General features: G+C 48.2%; 1 long non-coding RNA gene across 1 annotated transcript in view; it reads left to right on the forward strand.

Moving 5' to 3' along the window:
- Window positions 1-18,217, forward strand: part of LOC311631441 — a 47,239-nt gene that overhangs the window by 13,473 nt on the left and 15,549 nt on the right. The window contains exons 5-6 of the long non-coding RNA XR_014796587.1: window positions 1,957-2,075; window positions 11,922-12,040. This is a non-coding gene — a long non-coding RNA (uncharacterized lncRNA). The remainder of the gene's footprint in view (window positions 1-1,956; window positions 2,076-11,921; window positions 12,041-18,217) is intronic.

Genomic DNA, 18,217 nt, shown 5'->3' on the forward strand with positions numbered 1-18,217 from the left:
TCTCAGCATCTATTTCACTTTCCCTCTGTATGCTAGTCTATGTCTCTCTGTCTGTCTGTGCTATTGACCTGTTATTCTACCTTTAAGTTGAGTCAACATCCTTCCCAAACCACATTAGTAAACCTTGATGTTAATATATTGGTGTATATATTTCCAGATTTTATTTCTCAATTTAAGAAGTTTATACTTCATTAGTAGAAAAAATTGAATGTTTGAGAACTTATTTTAAAAATGTATTATATAGTAAGCATCCTTCCATATCAGCATATATGTGTACATATGTATGTGTGTTGTGACAACACATATACACAACACACATACATATGTATACACACACACACACATATATATGAAATTACGTATATGTATATGAATATAATGGGTCTATACATGTTTTTAACCAACAACTTTATTTCTATTTATTCAAAAGAGTACTTAATTTAATGGAGTATAGTCTACATAAATAGCTAGCTACCATTAGACATTATCATTATTTACTATTATAAATATACACTTGGGGTATATTCCTCTTCGTTATTTAAGATAATCGCCTAGAGCCGAAACTGGTATGTCTCAGTAGTAGAGCGTAGGTCTGCGGACGGAAAGGTCCCAGGTTCAATTCTGGTCAAGGGCATGTACATTAGTTGCGGGCACATCCCCGGTAGGGGCTGTGCAGGAGGCGACTGGTCGATGTTTCTCTCTCATCCACATTTCTGGCTCTCTATCTCTCTCCCTTCCTTTCTGTAAAAAATCAATAAAATATATTAAAAAAAAAAAAAGATAAATACCTACAACTCTTAGAATAGCACCAGAGAAGGCTTCCAGAAATGCCAGCAGCTGGCTCCTTAATGGCCTCAGGAACTGCCTTAGGCCAGGCAAGGCCAGGGCAAAGCCAATGGCTGGACCAGGCTCTGGCCCCTGAGCAGGCCCTTCCTCTGGTTCTGGAGAGCTCCGAAGCTCTGGGTTTCCACCTGGAGCAAGAGAGAGAGGGAGAGAGAGATAGGGAGAGAGAGATTGGGAGAGAGAGAGAGAGACAGAGATATTTTCTCACACACTTGGCTTTCCCGTGACTTTCCACTGACAGGAAAGATGCCAGAGCCTTTAAGGGAACTCCAGCCCATGAGCCTATGAAAACCATTGACTTCAAAGGAGAAAGTCATGTTTCATCCTTTTACACTAAAGGGCATTCTTGAGAACCTCATTGTGGAGATCCCAGATCCTGCAAGGTGGCAAATGCTTGAAGACTGCAGACTGGAGAAAGGTGATCACCAGGCAGTAATCTGAGCAGAGGACTTGGGAAGGAGAAAATCTATGTGGTGGCTGACAGGGGAACAGGTGACTCAAAGTACCCATGAGGCAATTGCCAATGAAGGAACACTGTGATAGAGTTGGACAACCTGGCATCGGACAGGACAGGTGAAAATTTCAATGTCAGAGGGAGGAAGGGAAAAAGAAGGGAGAGAAAGGAGGGTGGGGGGAGAGAGTAACACCAATGATGAGAGAGCCTCATTGATCACATAGCCCCTAGACAGCAACCCAGGTATGTGCCCTGACTGGGAATGAAACTGGGACTTCCTGGTTCAGGGTTTGAAGCTCAAGCAGTGAGCCACAGCAGCATGGCCACCCATATAACTTTCCAAGTTTATACTTTCATTAATTCAAATTAAGTAAAGGGTAAAATTCACTTAGACATTTAGGTTTCTCTTGAGCAGTGTTAGCTTTGTGTGTAGACCAGCCGGTTTCCGTGGAAAGCAAGTAGGAACTGAAAGAAAGGAAATGTGTCTACCGTCAGAGCAAGAGTGTTCACGTGAGAACGATGAGCTTTGGATGATTGGGCAATGGCACTGTGTGGATCCCTCTTGCACAGCATGCCTCCTTTGGAAATACTCACCTACTACTCCTTTTTCCTTTTCTGCTTAGAAGTTTTTGACATAATGGTTTTAATTTTAATTATAGATTGTTCCAGTGGTGACAGTGAAGCATGGCCCTTCTGGTAGAACCAGGGCTGTGTAGCCTGTTTCCGTACCGTCCCGAGCTGGTGGAACCATTGCCTCTTGCTAAGACGAGTTTGACTGGTGAGTAAAATTCGGGGCTCATTGGGGAAGGAAAATGTTTAACGAAGTGTTGAGTGGAGAGAGTTGTTTTGAATTATTCCTGTTGCAACCAAAGCAATGCTGTTTCCATCCCCAGTGGTTTTCAATATTGTTAACAGTTATCCTAGTGGTTGTTGCTGCTCAAATGGCAACTCAAGCTACATACTGAGTGAAGTGGAATGCAGCCCAGTAAGTAATTTTTGCTCTTCATGAGAGCATTTGAAGATATAAATTGGCACATGGGAAAGTTTGGAAAGATGTGATTGAGTCTGGCAGTGTTGCACAGTGGTTGAGGGTCCCCCTGTGAACCAGGCAGGCGTTCACATTTGGTTTGATTCCAGGTCAGGGCACAGGCCTGGGTTGCAGACTGGATCATCATTGGGTGTCGTGAAGGAGGCAGCCGAGGAATGATTCACTCTCAGCATTTTTTTTTATCTCACCTTCGCTCTCCCTGAAATCAATCTAAGTATAGTTTTAAAATATCTATTTAGCCTAGCCCCGAATGATGGGGCTCATTTGGGTGGGCATCTCCCCTTGCACTGAAAGGTTTCCGGATCAGTTCCCAGAAGGGGGGCACTTGGCAAGGTTTTGCGGTCAGTTCCTTTCAGGGGTGGGCAGGACGCAGCTGACCCAGCTTTCATCGATGTTTCTCTGCCTCTCCTTTCCTCTCTCGACTCTATATTTATATATTGGATATATGATCCTAGTGTAAAACCAGAAACTATATACATAAGAAAAGGAGAAGATACTGTCACTTCTAGTAGTTTCAATTCCTCCAGTTCACTAGTGTTCACATTTTGATGCTTACATTTCCAGATTTCATTTCTCCATTTCATCAATTTATACTTACCAGAAAAAATGAAATGTTTCAAACATTATTTTAAAACTGTAATATGCAGGGAGCATCCTTCCATTTCAACATATATGTGTACGTGTGTGCGTGTACATTTGTGTGTTTGTGGGGGGGGGTGTTAATATATATAATGTATATGTACATGAATATATCAGGTCAACACATGTTTTCAATCCACAACTTTATTTCTATTTATTCAAGAAAGTACTTAATATAATGGATTAAAGTCTACATAAATAGCTAGGTACTATTGGACATTATCATTATTTACTATTATAAATATACAGTTGGGGTTTATTCCTCTTAGTTATTAAAGATAATCGCCTAGAACTGTCATGACAGCAGCAGAGAAGGCTTCCAGCACAGTCAGCACCTGTCTCCTTAATGGCCTGATGTACTGCCTCAGGCCAGGCCACGCCATGGTAGTGCGAATGGCTGGACCAGACTCTGGCCCCTGAGCAGCCCCTTCCTCTGGCTCTGGAGAGCTCTGGAGCTCTTCGTTTAGACCTGGAGCAAGAGATAGAGAGGGAGAGAGAGATAGGGAGAGATAGGGAGAGAGAGAGAGAGAGAGAGAGAGAGAGAGAGAGAGAGAGAGAGAGATATTTTCTCACACACCTGGCTTTCCCGTTACTTTCCACTGAAAGATGCCAGCGCCTTTAAGGGAACTCCAGCCCATACGCCTGTCCTCCCCAGGTTATGTGCCCAGGTTATCAGTCCCCCTCACCTTCCTGAGTTGCCTCGGTGGGCTCAAGATGCTCCAGCTCTAGATTTTGGGTTTGGCCCAACAGGTGTGATGCAGGGGACTTGATGGGCACCAAGGCCTGCTCTACCTCCAACAAGGCAGAAGGAAGGTGCTGCCCAAAACCCTGGACCTGGTCCAGCCAGGTCCCGACCATCGAAGCAATGACCCTGGGGAGAGGCAGGTGGGCAGTCAAGTCAGAGTTCTGGTCTTTCCTTCTACTCTACCCTCCCATGGCACTCTTGTTTGGGACAGAGCTTCTGTTCAGTCCCCCTCATATCCAGGGCACAGCCCCACGCCAAACCCAGCCCCTATGTGGCTGTTCTGTTTGTAGCAGTTGTGGGATCCAGCAGGTTTAACGTGGAGTCTGTGTGAGACTCTTCTTCCCACTGGCAGCTCTCCTGAATGTCCTGTACACTGCCCACCCCAGCCCTCCATGCCCATGGGCATTTGGGCTGAGGACTGAGACAGACTCCTGAGCTGCCTGCTCACCACCATCCTGTTCTGAGCCGTCCACGGTGGTCAGTGGAGGTGGATGGAGAGAGGGGCAGGCAGAGGACTATGGTTCTTGGGGGGAAGGAGACTCTGAGGCACAACTCAGCCCAGCGTCCTCTCTGTGTCTACAAGACCAGGGACCCCATCCTCTGTCCTCTTTGACTCCTGTCCTTCTGCAATAGAAGCCAGCAGAGTTCAGGCCTTTCATGGGAATCAGAAGGTGTATAAGATCAGGGTTCTGCCAGGCAATTCCCCCAACTCACAGTCCCCACTCTGCTGACACAGGGGGACCTCCTTCTGGACGCAGAGACCACTCACTTTATGACTTGGTCCTGCGGTGTGTCACCCTGGTCCTTATGAGGAGGTGTGCCTGCAGATGTCGAAAGCACCTTGACGGCATCAGCTCTGATGGACGGTGGACAGGACCTGTGAATGATGGACAGCGTGACTGCGGGACCCACTGCCTAGAACTGAGGCCCAGGGGTTGTGTCTGCTTCATTCCTTGAGTCGGGCTAAGCGTCTCCAAACCTGCTTGCCTGCAGTAGGAGCTTCATACACATTGTTGAGGAAATAAACTCCAACCAGCACCATCCCATCCACCTGAGTGGGCTTGGGGCCCCTGCTACCGGCCCGAGATCCCCCATGTGGCTACACCAAGGCTGAGGACCAGCTAGGTGAAATCTCCTACTGACTGACAGGCTGCTTTCCATGTTTTTCCCAACTGTGATGCCACAGGCCACCGCTGGGTGAGTCAGAGTTCTTTCCAAGGGACAGAGTGAAATCATTGCCACAAACCACCGGCACACATCCGGCAACCCTGTCTGAAGAGCCAGGGAGCAGGTAGGACCTGCCATGGCTTTTCTCCACAGCAGTGCTATGAGGCTTATCCCTCACCACCCCACCTTTCAGAGGAGCATACTTAGACTGAGAAAGATGTGGTGACATTTTCAAGACGCACAGCTTGCAGAGGGCAGAGTCACGAGTGTGAGCTCACCTAGCTAACAGCTCCTCCAGGAACTGTTGGGCTCTGCAGAAGGCCAGAGTGGAGACCCGGGGGACGTTTCCCCCCAGGAGAGCTGGTACCATGGATGTGGCCACTTGCTCTAAGGTGCCTTCACGGAGGTCCTGCATCCAGCAGGACTCAGGTAGGTTACCAGTTACCTCAGCTGCGCCCTGGGAGGGACAAGTGAGGACATCGAGTCAGCGACATGGCCCAGAATCCCACAAGGATTGAGGTCTGGAGCTCATTCGGGAGGTCCCAGCCACACAGGGACGTGTGCAAGAGGAGGGACAGGAGCGCCCAGGCTGAAGGACGTTCTAGGTCTTCAAAGTGCCACTTAAGTTCTGTGCATGTTCATACAAATGTCACCTTCTAGGCAGCTTCCCCCTCCTCCACCCACATTTTCTTTCTTAGGAAAAAAAAGAACAGCAAACCTTCCTGTAGGTCTAGTCTATATGAAGAGCATGGGCCCTGCGAGTCCTCTAGAAACCTCCCCTTATAGAGCTGAGAACACAGAGGCTTAAGGATATCAAAAGTCTGGTGAAGGGCATGCAGATCAGAACTGGGACCTGTCCTACATGACATCATTCCCTCTCAGGTAATGGACGATTATCTGTTCCTGACTTGGGTGGAAAGGGTGTGGGAGCCTTGTCGCTCCCCAGCGTGGGAACCGTGTACACGCTAGACATGGCCTATGGAAACCATTGACTTCAAAGGAGAAAGTTACGTTTCATCCTTTTACACTAAAGGGCATTCTTGAGAACCTCATTGTGGAGATCCCAGATTCTGCAAGGTGGCAAATGCTTGAAGACTGCAGACTGGAGAAAGGTGATCACCAGGCAGTAATCTGAGCAGAGGACTCGGGAAGGAGAAAATCTATGTGGTGGCTGACAGGGGAACAGGTGACTCAAAGTACCCATGAGGCAATTGCCAATGAAGGAACACTGTGATAGAGTTGGACAACCTGGCATCGGACAGGACAGGTGAAAATTTCAATGAGTGAGAAATCCCCGGGCCAGGCTGGGAGCAAGGCAGGGGCAATCATCAGAAACTGCTTTTGGCTATGTCCCTGCTTCAGCCCTTTGGATTTGGAATCCACCTGCAGCCATGAAAAGTTTCCATGTGCACGTCCTTCTTCCAGCAGTGGGTGTCCATCTCCAGCTGTGGATACTACATGTACTGTGGTCTGAACTGGGTCCCCTAATCCCATGAATTTGCAGCCCCTAGAACTTCACTATGTGGCCGCATTTGAGTGTTTGTCTTCAAGCATGCAATTAAGGTGAAGTGAACTCAGTGCTGTGGGTCTTAATCTAGTGTGACCAGTGTCCGAGGAAGAGGAGGGGAGGACACATGGCAGTGCAGAGGGGGGTCCATGTGACACACAGGGAGAAGATGGCCATCTGCAAGCTGAGGCGAGAGCCCCTCAGGAGAAACCAGCCCTGCTGACAGCCTCCTGTCTCACTCCTAGCCTCCGGAATAGTGAGAAAATGAATGTCTGCTTCTGACACCACCCAGAGTGGTCCTATGTGAAGGCAGCCCGATCAGCCTAACACAGCCCATTCCAACACACTTCAGTGCTCTGGGCAGCAGTGCTGATATGGCAGCCAAACTGAAGCAGGCCCATGTCCAACAGCACCGAAGGGCTGCATCTTCTGTGGGAAGGACATCTGCTATTGGCCAAGTTCTGCAAGGACCGTGGACTTAGTGGCAGGGGTAGTTTAAACAACAACATCAGCGAAATGCCCACGAGTTGATGGAGTCTACTGTGAAGGCAAACCACATCTCTCTTTCTCTCTCATATTTCTACAAATATGTGAGGAGTGTCTTTCTACCCTCCCATGTAGATGGAGGGCGGAGTGGGGGTGCGGATTTCTTTGTCATGGGGCTGTGGGAGAGTCTAGGGAGAGTCCTAGGACGGTCCCTGAGGGGGAGTCCGCAGATTTGAGTGTGTGTCTGGGCACTGCCAGGTCCTCTTGGGGTTGTGGGTGTGGAGACCCTCGAGGCCGGCTCTCACCTTTGACAGGCACTGGACTGTGTCGTTAGCCTGGTGCACCTGCACCCTGACCGCGTAGGTGGTGTAGTCGGGTCCTTGGGCCAGCACCTCAGTGATGTCCTCCTGGGAGCTCTGCAAAGACAGAGTGGGCACTGAGCCAGGAGGCCTCAGGAACCTCCCACCCAGTCTGCGGTCCTGTGTCATGGCAGACCTCGTCCATCAGGACCCAGGGAGGATGTTCCTGGCAGCCCTCTGAGCTAGCAGCCATTGGTTTGTGTCAAGGTCTAGCAACGGGGAAAGCCCGAATCACTGATGACAACTGTGCCCCTGTTGGGATGATATGGAGTTGGGTTAGGCCACAGCTCCTGACCTGGCCTCACCGCAATGGTTTGTCGTCCTCTGTGAGGTGAATGGTTGCGGAGAAAAGTATTCAAGACCTCAATCCCTCCCTTACCCACAACCCTCTATTTTTAAAGTACACAGCACTCTCAAGTGGGATGATGTTTAAGGCCTGGGAAAGGGCGACAAGGACAGTGGAGCCGGGACCAGGCCACAGGTTACTTGGGGGAAGGGAGTTGATAATCAACTGAAAGGAGCATAAGGCAAAGCCATCAACAAATGCCTCCTCTATGATCCCAGCAAAACATGAAGAAAGATTGCTTTTCTACCCTCCCAGGGACCGGGTCGGCGGGATTGAAGGTACAGGTTTCTTTGGGAGTGGGTCTGTGAGATCTTGGAGGCCCCTGGTTTGAGTCAGACTTCTGGTACCACCCCAGCCGCCTCAGGATCCTCGGTGTGGGCCAGCCCTCACCTCCGTTTGGCCCTGGACGGTTGTCCTGGCCTGACGCACTTGTCCTTTGTACCCGTTGATGGCATAAGTGAACCCGTCTGCCAGCTCCTCTATGCCGTCCTCATTGGAGCTCTGCAAAGACAGAGCCCGCTACCAGAACAGGAGGCACCGGACCAGTGCCAGTGGGACAGAAGCCCGCCACCCGCTCTGCTCCCCAGATCAGGCAGAGAGGGGCATCTGCAAAGTTCTCCAGGCAGGGAGTGAAGTTGAAGACCCCTTGAATATACACACCTCCCCTCCACCAACCACATACACCATTTTAACAGGCGGGTAGCAGGTCTCCAAACACAGCACTCACATGACACACCCTCCAGGCTTCTGACACCAACCCACCTGCTCCTGCACAGGATGTGAGTCCCTCATGCACGCTGTCCCTCACCATCCCCGACACACACACACACACACACACACACACACACAGACACACACACACACACACACACACACACACCCCAGGGATGAGGGGTAAGAGGTATGGGGCTCCCTAGGTGTGACTCCAGCTGGTGCCTGGCCTGGATGGACCTGGCCCCAGCTGCCCTCAGTTACCTGTGGGTGCCTCCTGCCAGAGGGCAAGGGGTATCTGTGGTGGCGCTTGCGCCTGTTTCTACACCAAGAGAAACATCTCTCAGCCTGGGCTTTCTTCTGCCCTGAGCCTCGGGAGAATGGGAAGCAACACAGAGACATCTTGTCTCCTGACCCTCTCCACTCAAGTGAGCTGCAAAGGCAGTTGCCTCCAGAATGTGGGTACCTGGTTACCATGGTTCCAGTTTCCCTCAGCAAGGAAGTGAGGTCACCCCTTCAAGGTTCCACGACCTGTGCCCCTTCCTCCAATCAGAGCCACCCAGTGGCCCCATGGGCTCTTGATCCCTCACCCTCCGGGCCCATGTTATCTCCATACCTGGAAACTAATCAGTACCCACTATCCAACACAGCCCTCTCCCCAGCTCTCTGGGAATGTGTGAGGGACCCCGGCTTGGCAGAGAAAGCTGTGTTCACACCTCCTTTTCCTTACTTGTTCTGTGCCCTGAGGAAGCCTCTGTGCCTCTCAGGGCATCCCCCAGTCTGCAGAGCTGCCCAATGAGGATGATGCTAGACACCATCTCCATAGGAAGTCATCAGGTGTAGATGAGACAAGGCCCCTAACAGCTGTGGGCTGGCGTCCCCAAAATCTGATGCACAAACATAGAGGTGTAAATGTGACAAGAATGAGTAGCACACAGCATGGGACACTGGACAAAACAGGCCTGAGGTGCAGCCTGAGATCTCAGGGAAGTCACTGCTCATGTGGGCCTCATTTTCACGTCTGCACCTTTAAGGTTTGAAATGACAGGAAATTCAGAGCTTGTCACTCATGGCCTAAAACCTCGCAGTGGTGTCTTTTTACACTTAGCATCATAGCCAGTGTCTTATGTGGGCCCAGGGGTTAGGGGCCTTCACAGTGGCTTTCATTGAGTCCAGCCTCCTGGTGGGGACATCCTCGTGTGTCCGCCGAGAGCACAGTAACTGGCTTCTGAACAACATAGCGTGGATCCCAGGGGATGGTATGTCAGGTGCTGTCACTTCTCTCATACTCTCTCTCATTCTTGATGTCCTTTCCTTCTCTCAGCCTCTCTCTCACTTTCTCTCTGTATGTGTGTCTGTCTGTGCCCCGGAACAATGAGTCCACACACTTTTCCCCCCCACTATAGTAAATCTTGGTTTTGGTAAGTTCTCTCCTTTGTTCTTAGAGTCTCTTGGTCTGAGAAGAGATATGGCTTCTTTTACTTCTTTATTATAACTTCTAGACATAACCTGTCAAGTCCCATGAGCATGATAGCTTTCTACCTTGACATTCCTGATACAACCATTCTAGTGTGAAACCATCAAGGTTAGCACCAAGAGTACTAACCCCATTGGCCTCAGTGCCTCTGGTGTCTGACTTGTCAACCTCTAGTATCGCTGGGTCCCTAACCTTTCTCTTTTGGCAGCCCAAAGGATCTTTTCAAAATGTAAATGTGATCATAACCCTTATGGAAACATACCATGGCTTCCTATGGCCTTTAGAATTAAGTCCAAAATCCTTAGTGTGTCTGTCCAGGCCCTCCATGATGTGACCTTATCTTCTTTCCACTCTTGTCTCCCCCTCATCCCTTTTCTCTAGTCATACTTTTGAGATCCTCATTGGCATCACACTCTCCCAGCCCAGCTGTGTCATTGTCATGCTCCATGTGCCAACGTTTCCCTCTGGAGTCGTTGGAAGACTGGTGTTCTTTCAGGCATCTGTGGTCTTTCCTCTGTCCTCCTCTCTGCTTCCATACTGTTTCTTTTTTTCCTTTGTTTTGTTTTGTTTTGTGTGTGTGTGTGTGTGTATGTGTGTGTGTTAGTTTGTTTTTGTGGTTTTTTATTTTTTATATTTATTTATTTATTTATTTATTTATTTATTTATTTATTTATTTATTTGCTATACCATGAAATGCTACAGCCTTCTCTATCCTCGGGAGTTTTCAGGATTCCATTCAGTGTTGAAGCTGAGAATTATAAGCAGCAGAATACAGATGAAAGTAACAGTAGGGATGTGTTTTTCTCACAAAATAACCAATCCATGGGTAGGTGGATCCAATGTTGAATGCAGCTGCTCAGTGATAGCAGGGTAAGCTGCCGGCAACAAAGTGGCTGCAGCAACAGCTCCCAGGATCCAAGGGAGAAAAAAAGTTCTGTCTTCGCTGTTGTGCTTTTTATCAGGGAGGAAAATAGTGTCTCTGAAATCAATTATGAGACCCTTGCGTGAACCCTTGGCCAGAACAGGCCAGATTGCAAGGGACATGGGTTCCTTTAGGAGGAAAGTGCTCCTGAACGAGGTGCCTCAGCCCAGGAGGAGGAGGAGGATTAGCAGGACAAGGAGGAAGAGGAGGAGCAGGAAGAGGAGAGGGACAGGGCAGTTGGGAAGTTTCTGATAGTGAGCTTCCTGTTTCTGCTGTGAACACTAATGGTCCCATACATTTCTTCTTTGTGGACATGTGGAGGAAAGGTGTCCCGAGATTCAGGGATGACTGTTTTCAAATCTGTTTCCTTATCTTTTTTTTTTTTTTAATATATTTTATTGATTTTGTACAGAGAGGAAGGGAGTGAGATAGAGAGTTAGAAACATCGATGAGTGAGAGTCATCGATCAGCTGCCTCTTGCACACCCTCTACGGGGGATGCGCCCGCAACCAAGGTACATGCCCTTGACCGGAATCGAACCCGGGTGCCTTCAGTCCCCAAGCCTACGCTCTATCCATTGAGCCAAACCGGTCCCGGCTGTTTCGTTATCTTGAAGTAATCTATCTAATGGGGCCCATATTATACACATGTACCTTAAAAAAAAAGAAAGAAAATCTACGTGTTTATTGATGTCAGAGGGAGGAAGGGAAACAGAAGGCAGAGAAAGGAGGGTGGGGGGAGAGAGTAACACCAATGATGAGAGAGCCTCATTGATCACATAGCCCCTAGACAGCAACCCAGGTATGTGCCCTGACTGGGAATGAAACTGGGACTTCCTGGTTCAGGGTTTGAAGCTCAAGCAGTGAGCCACAGCAGCATGGCCACCCATATAACTTTCCAAGTTTATACTTTCATTAATTCAAATTAAGTAAAGGGTAAAATTCACTTAGACATTTAGGTTTCTCTTGAGCAGTGTTAGCTTTGTGTGGAGACCAGCCGGTTTCCGTGGAAAGCAAGTAGGAACTGAAAGAAAGGAAATGTGTCTACCGTCAGAGCAAGAGTGTTCACGTGAGAACGATGAGCTTTGGATGATTGGGCAATGGCACTGTGTGGATCCCTCTTGCACAGCATGCCTCCTTTGGAAATACTCACCTACTACTCCTTTTTCCTTTTCTGCTTAGAAGTTTTTGACATAATGGTTTTAATTTTAATTATAGATTGTTCCAGTGGTGACAGTGAAGCATGGCCCTTCTGGTAGAACCAGGGCTGTGTAGCCTGTTTCCGTACCGTCCCGAGCTGGTGGAACCATTGCCTCTTGCTAAGACGAGTTTGACTGGTGAGTAAAATTCGGGGCTCATTGGGGAAGGAAAATGTTTAACAAAGTGTTGAGTGGAGAGAGTTGTTTTGAATTATTCCTGTTGCAACCAAAGCAATGCTGTTTCCATCCCCAGTGGTTTTCAATATTGTTAACAGTTATCCTAGTGGTTGTTGCTGCTCAAATGGCAACTCAAGCTACACACTGAGTGAAGTGGAATGCAGCCCAGTAAGTAATTTTTGCTCTTCATGAGAGCATTTGAAGATATAAATTGGCACATGGGAAAGTTTGGAAAGATATGATTGAGTCTGGCCAGTGTCGCACCGTGGTTGAGGGTCCCCCTGTGAACCAGGCAGGCGTTCACAGTTGGTTTGATTCCAGGTCAGGGCACAGGCCTGGGTTGCAGACTGGATCATCATTGGGTGTCGTGAAGGAGGCAGCCGAGGAATGATTCACTCTCAGCATTTTTTTTTTTTTTTTTTTTGTTTCACTTATTTTTTTTTTTTAATATATTTTATTGATTTTTTTTTTACCCCCTCCCTCCCTCCCACACATCCCCTCCCTCCCCAGAGTTTTGTGTCCATTGGTTGCACTTATATGCATGTATACAAGTCCTTCGGTTGATCTATTATCTCCCCCAGATCTTCCTCCCGTCCCCACTGTAACTTGACAGTCTACTTGTTGATATACTGTCTCTATATCTATCTTATGGTTCACCAGTTTATAATGTTCTTTATTATCCACAAATGAGTGAGGTCATGTGGTGTTTCTCTTTCATTGATTGGCTTATTTCACTCAGCATGATGTTCTCCAATTCCATCCAGGATGCTGCAAATGATGAGAAATCCTTCTTTTTTATGGCAGCATAGTATTCCATTGTGTAGATGTACCATAGTTTTTGGATCCAATCATCTGCTGACGGACACTTAGGCTGTTTCCAAATTCTGGCTATTGTAGATTGTGCTGCTATGAACATAGGGGTGCATATATCCTTTCTGATTGGTGTTTCAAGTTTCTTGGGATATATTCCTAGAAGTGGGATTACTGGGTCAAATGGGAGTTCCATTTTCAGTTTTTTGAGGAAACTCCACACTGTTCTCCACAGTGGTTGCACCAGTCTACATTCCCACCAGCAGTGCGCGAGGGTTCCTTTTTCTCCGCAACCTCGCCAACACTTGTCGTTTGTTGATTTGTTGATGTTGGCCATTCTGACAGGTGTGAGATGGTACCGCATTGTTGTTTTGATTTGCATCTCTCGGATAATTAGTGACTTTGAGCATGTTTTCATGTGCTTTTTGGCCTTCCTTCTGTCTTCTTTTGAAAATATTCTATTTAGGTCCATTGCCCATTTTTTAATTGGATCATTCATCTTCCTTTTATTTAGTTGTATAAGCTGTTTGTAGATGTTGGAGATTAAACCTTTATCAGTGGTAACATTTGCAAATATGTTCTCCCACACAGTGGGCTTTCTTGTTGTTTTGTTGATGGTTTCTTTTGCTGTAAAAAAGCTTTTTATTTTGATGTAGTCCCATTTGTTTATTTTCTCTTTAGCTTCCATTGCACTAGGGGTAGTATCAGTGAAGAAGTTTTTTTGGCATACGTCTGAGATTTTGTTGCCTGTGGATGCTTCAAGTATTTTTATGGTTTCCCGTCTGATGTTTAAGTCCTGTATCCATTTTGAGTTTATTTTTGTGTATGGTGTAAGTTGGTGATCTAGTTTCATTCTTTTGCATGTATCTGTCCAATTTTCCCAACACCATTTATTGAAGAGACTGTCTTGACTCCATTGTATATTAGTGCCTCCTTTGTCAAATATTAATTGAGCATAGTGATTTGGGTTGATATCTGGGTTCTCGATTTGATTCCATTGATCTATATGTCTGTTTTTGTGCCAGTACCAGGCTGTTTTGAGAACAGTGGCTTTGTAATACAGTTTGAAGTCTGGTATTGAGATACCTCCTACTTTACTCTTCTTTCTCAGGATTGCTGTGGCTATTCGGGGTCTTTTATTGTTCCAAATGAACTTTTGGAGAGTTCTTTCTAGGTCAGTGAAATATGCCGTTGGTATTTTAATGGGGAGTGCATTGAACTTATAGATTCTCAGCATTTTTTTGATCTCACCTTCGCTCTCCCTGAAATCAATCTAAGTATAGTTTTAAAATATCTATTTAGCGTAGCCCCGACTGATGGGGCCCATTTGGGTGGGCATCTCCCCTTGTACTGAAAGGTTTCCGGATCAGTTCCCAGAAGGGGGGCACTTGGCAAGGTTTTGCGGTCAGTTCCTTTCAGGGGTGGGCAGGACGCAGCTGACCCAGCTTTCATCGATGTTTCTCTGCCTCTCCTTTCCTCTCTCTACTCTATATTTATATATTGGATATATGATCCTAGTGTAAAACCAGAAACTATATACATAAGAAAAGGAGAAGATACTGTCACTTCTAGTAGTTTCAATTCCTCCAGTTCACTAGTGTTCACATTTTGATGCATGCATTTCCAGATTTCATTTCTCCATTTCATCAATTTATACTTACCAGAAAAAATGAAATGTTTCAAACATTATTTTAAAACTGTAATATGCAGGGAGCATCCTTCCTTTTCAACATATATGTGTACGTGTGTGTGTGTACATTTGTGTGTTTGTGGGGTGTGTGTGTGTTAATATATACATATATATATATATATATATATATATATATATATATATATGTAATGTATGTGTACATGAATATATCAGGTCAACACATGTTTTCAATCCACAACTTTATTTCTATTTATTCAAGAAAGGACTTAATATAATGGATTAAAGTCTACATAAATAGCGAGGTACTATTGGACATTATCATTATTTACTATTATAAATATACAGTTGGGGTTTATTCCTCTTAGTTATTAAAGATAATCGCCTAGAACTGTCATGACAGCAGCAGAGAAGGCTTCCAGCACAGTCAGCACCTGTCTCCTTAATGGCCTGATGTACTGCCTCAGGCCAGGCCACGCCATGGTAGTGCGAATGGCTGGACCAGACTCTGGCCCCTGAGCAGCCCCTTCCTCTGGCTCTGGAGAGCTCTGGAGCTCTTCGTTTAGACCTGGAGCAAGAGATAGAGAGGGAGAGAGAGATAGGGAGAGATAGGGAGAGAGAGAGAGAGAGAGAGAGAGAGAGACAGAGAGAGAGAGATATTTTCTCACACACCTGGCTTTCCCGTTACTTTCCACTGAAAGATGCCAGCGCCTTTAAGGGAACTCCAGCCCATACGCCTGTCCTCCCCAGGTTATGTGCCCAGGTTATCAGTCCCTCTCACCTTCCTGAGTTGCCTCGGTGGGCTCAAGATGCTCCAGCTCTAGATTTTGGGTTTGGCCCAACAGGTGTGATGCAGGGGACTTGATGGGCACCAAGGCCTGCTCTACCTCCAACAAGGCAGAAGGAAGGTGCTGCCCAAAACCCTGGACCTGGTCCAGCCAGGTCCCGACCATCGAAGCAATGACCCTGGGGAGAGGCAGGTGGGCAGTCAAGTCAGAGTTCTGGTCTTTCCTTCTACTCTACCCTCCCATGGCACTCTTGTTTGGGACAGAGCTTCTGTTCAGTCCCCCTCATATCCAGGGCACAGCCCCACGCCAAACCCAGCCCCTATGTGGCTGTTCTGTTTGTAGCAGTTGTGGGATCCAGCAGGTTTAACGTGGAGTCTGTGGGAGACTCTTCTTCCCACTGGCAGCTCTCCTGAATGTCCTGTACACTGCCCACCCCAGCCCTCCATGCCCATGGGCATCTGGGCTGAGGACTGAGACAGACTCCTGAGCTGCCTGCTCACCACCATCCTGTTCTGAGCCGTCCATGGTGGTCAGTGGAGGTGGATGGAGAGAGGGGCAGGCAGAGGACTATGGTTCTTGGGGGGAAGGAGACTCTGAGGCACAACTCAGCCCAGCGTCCTCTCTGTGTCTACAAGACCAGGGACCCCATCCTCTGTCCTCTTTTACTCCTGTCCCTCTGGAATAGAAGCCAGCAGAGTTCAGGCCTTTCATGGGAATCAGAAGGTGTATAAGATCAGGGTTCTGCCAGGCAATTCCCCCAACTCACAGTCCCCACTCTGCTGACACAGGGGGACCTCCTTCTGGACGCAGAGACCACTCACTTTATGACTTGGTCCTGCGGTGTGTCACCCTGGTCCTTAGGAGGAGGTGTGCCTGCAGATGTCGAAAGCACCTTGACGGCATCAGCTCTGATGGACGGTGGACAGGACCTGTGAATGATGGACAGCGTGACTGCGGGACCCACTGCCTAGAACTGAGGCCCAGGGGTTGTGTCTGCTTCATTCCTTGAGTCGGGCTAAGCGTCTCCAAACCTGCTTGCCTGCAGTAGGAGCTTCATACACATTGTTGAGGAAATAAACTCCAACCAGCACCATCCCATCCACCTGAGTGGGCTTGGGGCCCCTGCTACCGGCCCGAGATCCCCCATGTGGCTACACCAAGGCTGAGGACCAGCTAGGTGAAATCTCCTACTGACTGACAGGCTGCTTTCCATGTTTTTCCCAACTGTGATGCCACAGGCCACCGCTGGGTGAGTCAGAGTTCTTTCCAAGGGACAGAGTGAAATCATTGCCACAAACCACCGGCACACATCCGGCAACCCTGTCTAAAGAGCCAGGGAGCAGGTAGGACCTGCCATGGCTTTTCTCCACAGCAGTGCTATGAGGCTTATCCCTCACCACCCCACCTTTCAGAGGAGCATACTTAGACTGAGAAAGATGTGGTGACATTTTCAAGACGCACAGCTTGCAGAGGGCAGAGTCACGAGTGTGAGCTCACCTAGCTAACAGCTCCTCCAGGAACTGTTGGGCTCTGCAGAAGGCCAGAGTGGAGACCCGGGGGACGTTTCCCCCCAGGAGAGCTGGTACCATGGATGTGGCCACTTGCTCTAAGGTGCCTTCACGGAGGTCCTGCATCCAGCAGGACTCAGGTAGGTTACCAGTTACCTCAGCTGCGCCCTGGGAGGGACAAGTGAGGACATCGAGTCAGCGACATGGCCCAGAATCCCACAAGGATTGAGGTCTGGAGCTCATTCGGGAGGTCCCAGCCACACAGGGACGTGTGCAAGAGGAGGGACAGGAGCGCCCAGGCTGAAGGACGTTCTAGGTCTTCAAAGTGCCACTTAAGTTCTGTGCATGTTCATACAAATGTCACCTTCTAGGCAGCTTCCCCCTCCTCCACCCACATTTTCTTTCTTAGGAAAAAAAAGAACAGCAAACCTTCCTGTAGGTCTAGTCTATATGAAGAGCATGGGCCCTGCGAGTCCTCTAGAAACCTCCCCTTATAGAGCTGAGAACACAGAGGCTTAAGGATATCAAAAGTCTGGTGAAGGGCATGCAGATCAGAACTGGGACCTGTCCTACATGACATCATTCCCTCTCAGGTAATGGACGATTATCTGTTCCTGACTTGGGTGGAAAGGGTGTGGGAGCCTTGTCGCTCCCCAGCGTGGGAACCGTGTACACGCTAGACATGGCCTATGGAAACCATTGACTTCAAAGGAGAAAGTTACGTTTCATCCTTTTACACTAAAGGGCATTCTTGAGAACCTCATTGTGGAGACCCCAGATTCCGCAAGGTGGCAAATGCTTGAAGACTGCAGACTGGAGAAAGGTGATCACCAGGCAGTAATCTGAGCAGAGGACTCGGGAAGGAGAAAATCTATGTGGTGGCTGACAGGGGAACAGGTGACTCAAAGTACCCATGAGGCAATTGCCAATGAAGGAACACTGTGATAGAGTTGGACAACCTGGCATCGGACAGGACAGGTGAAAATTTCAATGAGTGAGAAATCCCCGGGCCAGGCTGGGAGCAAGGCAGGGGCAATCATCAGAAACTGCTTTTGTCTATGTCCCTGCTTCAGCCCTTTGGATTTGGAATCCACCTGCAGCCATGAAAAGTTTCCATGTGCACGTCCTTCTTCCAGCAGTGGGTGTCCATCTCCAGCTGTGGATACTACATGTACTGTGGTCTGAACTGGGTCCCCTAATCCCATGAATTTGCAGCCCCTAGAACTTCACTATGTGGCCGCATTTGAGTGTTCGTCTTCAAGCATGCAATTAAGGTGAAGTGAACTCAGTGCTGTGGGTCTTAATCTAGTGTGACCAGTGTCCTAGGAAGAGGAGGGGAGGACACATGGCAGTGCAGAGGGGGGTCCATGTGACACACAGGGAG

This window comes from Pipistrellus hanaki, assembly GCF_964339955.1.
Source record: "Pipistrellus hanaki genome assembly, chromosome: 12".
NCBI classification, from domain to species: domain Eukaryota; kingdom Metazoa; phylum Chordata; class Mammalia; order Chiroptera; family Vespertilionidae; genus Pipistrellus; species Pipistrellus hanaki.